Here is a 3135-nt window from a genome sequence, read left to right as displayed (position 1 = left end):
CAAAAATGTTTGCCGAGTGTTTTCTGTCGAGCACTCAGCAAAGGCAATATTTGCCGAGAGCCAGACCCAGTGGCACTCGGCAAAGATAGGCCGTCGGCAAATCTGCCTGTGCCGAGAGCCGGACACTCGGCAAACTTTAGCCGTCGGCAAAATTTTTCCTTTGCCGAGTGCCGGGCGCTCGGCAAAAAAATCTTTACCGAGTACCGGGCGCTCGGCAAAATTTGGCCGTCGGCAAAGGTGGCCGGCGTGACAGCGGCCACCTGCCGTCAGCCTTTGCCGAGAGCCCCGCCGTTAGGCTCTCGGCAAAGGGTTTTTTTATTTTTATTTTTTTAAATTCTTTGCCGAGTGCCCTGTGAGCTGGCACTCAGCAAAGGCTTCTTTGCTGAGTGCCAAGGTTGGCACTCGGCAAATTATTTTTTTTTTGTTTTTTTCGTCCCAATTTTTTCTGGGGCCTTGCTACAGTAATTAAAACTCCACTTCAAAATTTGGGACAATTTTGAGTTTTGTTACTATATTTTCTTAATTATTTTTGTTTTGTTGAATTTTTCCGACTATTTCAAATTTGAACTGCATGTACATGAAATAATGGAATTTGGCCATTCAAAAAATGGTATTCTTGATGTTTGGCATATGTTGAGGCCGTATCCAGGAACTCGCATGAAATTACGAGCATCTTGTTGTCGTAACATGACGATATACTTGCGGGAAAAGTGTATTTAAATTATATAAAATCCAAACAAAGTCCAAAAATCACGAAACTTATCGAGGTGTCTTGTTATCGCATGTGGAGGCCGTGGTAAAAATTTAAGAAAGTTTGGAGCAAGTTATGATGTTGGATGCCTAAAAGCCAGACATCTCCACATGTGATCTACTTGTGAGGTCCCTCGAAACTCCCTGGGCCTCCGCTTCTTCCCCTACGCCCAGTGATCCGCCCCCAGGGGGACAGGTAAGTAACTTTAGATTTTATCACAGCTACTTCATATAACCTGTTGAAAATTGTCAGAGAACTAATAATGTTTGTTAATGACTTGTGCAGGCACTGGCTGGTTGTGTCGCCTGGTGACTCACGCAACCCCAACCACATCCTGGGTCTTGTGTGCAGGCACTTTTACCCCAGCATTGTCACGCACAAGGGGAACACTGAGCCGGCCAAATCGTGGGACCACTACAAAGATGCCCCCGACGCATGTGGAGATAAGCAGGAGCGGGTGAGGAGAGAGTTCTGGGTAAGTCTCGCTCGCACAACTTTGATCAATACATCGCATTCATTTGACTTTTTTTGACATAATGAATTGATACATTGTGTCTGTCTGCAGACTTTTTTCAGATATGAAGAGGGACAGGAGGACAGGGCGGAGAAGGTGATGGTGAAAAGTGCCAGGAAACGAATCACCGACATACACTACGAGGAGCGCCTCACTTGCATCGTCAAGTACTACGCCATGCACCTTGGTGAGAAGATCACCAAGACACAGGCAAGACAGAGGACGCTGACCCGGGAACAGTACCTTGAGGTAAATGAAGAAGAATAATACTGATTCGTTTTGAGATTAAGTAGCTTTAATTTGGTCTTCTTACATCTCAAATTCTTTATGACATGTAGACAATTCCATGGTGGTGCGAGTCATATCGGGACTGCTGGGAGATGATCGTGGATAGGTGGTTCACGGAGGGTTATATCCAGGACCACGAGGCGGGGCGGGAGTGGCGTATGGCAGCGACAGGCCCCACACACCATCAAGGCAGCCGCAGCCTCGGCGCGTACAAGCAAGCATGGGTACGTAAATTTTTAGTATTCTGACGCTCCATTCTGCATGTTTCTTCTAATCATCTTGTTGTCTTTCTCGCAGTCGGCGTCACATGGTGGGCAGTCCATCTCCAATTTCATGACATATGGTCTGGCCCGCAAGGGTAAGGCGACGTCCGCTGTCACCTTCACCCTAGATGACCCGCCCGAGTCCTACAGCAACCCGAGCGTCCACACCCGCATCAGTTCGTACGCGTCGGAGGCAAGGTCGGTCCATGGGCCAGACTGGGATCTGAGCACCGACGACATCGATGGGACAATGGTCATGAGGCTCGGACAAGGCAAGAAGCATGGGCGGTACTGGATTGGCGATGGCACCCTCGAGCCCAGCGAGATTCCCTCCCTCTCCCAGATCCGAGCACAGACCCCGAGCGGAGGCCCCGCCATACGCCAACGGCCGTCCCCTTCATAGCAGCGGGTCGACGCACTCCAGGTTAGTCCTGTTTCACTCTTTGTACATTGATATTTAAATAACTTAGTTACCTTTGCATTACTGAAACATTCGATTGAAATGTTGCAGGCCGAGAACGAGAGGATGGCTCAGGAGCTGCGGGACCTGGCGGCGAGGACTGAGCAGGACGAGCGGGAAAGACAGGACGAGCAGGCCGAGCGGGAAAGGCAGGCCAAGCAGCTGGCGGAGATTACGATGTTCCTGCAGAACTTTGGGCAAATGCACGGTGTAGCTGTGCCACAGTTCGCTCCACCGTCGCCGCCAGTTAGAGCTAGTCCTGTGAGTATGAAACCAAATTGCTTTGACTAGTGCTTTCATTAGATGACCACTCTAACAGATGCAATCTCTTGTCCTTTATGCAGCCTCCGTCGACGGGTTCAAATAACCCATCTCAGGCGCAAGCAGGCGACGACACTTTTCCTTCACCAATCACTCAGTTTCCTCCTCACCGGTAGTTTGTATCTCTTTTTCACCGCTTGATGGACATGTGATGCACTGTGGTCAACTATCGACTTGTTTCGATGGATATTGGACCTATTATGCTTATGATGTCGTGTATGTGAGATATTGTGTGATCGACATGTGATATATATGCGGTATTGCCTTTGTGATGAGATGGATGTGATATATATGTGCTATATTGTGTTTGTGATATCACAGATGTTATATATATCTCTTATATGATGTGTTTGTGAATATAGAATAAAAAAATAGCCTCTTTGCCGAGTGCCCTGACCCTGGCACTCGGCAATTCCCAGCTTTGCCGAGTGCCAGGGCCAGGGCATTCGGCAAAGATTTTTTTTAAAAAAAATATTTGCCTAGTGCCGCCCTGACAGGGCACTTGGCAAAGAAATTACGAAAAAAAATTAAAAAACAT

General features: G+C 48.1%; 1 pseudogene; it reads left to right on the top strand.

The window, feature by feature from the left end:
• The first annotated feature begins 2066 nt into the window (after nt 1–2066).
• Nucleotides 2067–2713, top strand: LOC136510949 (uncharacterized; annotated as a pseudogene).
• Nucleotides 2714–3135: the final 422 nt, after the last annotated feature.

Source organism: Miscanthus floridulus, chromosome 16, assembly GCF_019320115.1.
Source record: "Miscanthus floridulus cultivar M001 chromosome 16, ASM1932011v1, whole genome shotgun sequence".
Taxonomy (NCBI): domain Eukaryota; kingdom Viridiplantae; phylum Streptophyta; class Magnoliopsida; order Poales; family Poaceae; genus Miscanthus; species Miscanthus floridulus.
The sequence above is the reverse complement of the archived record's forward strand: the minus strand, read 5'-3'. Positions and strand labels throughout refer to the sequence as shown.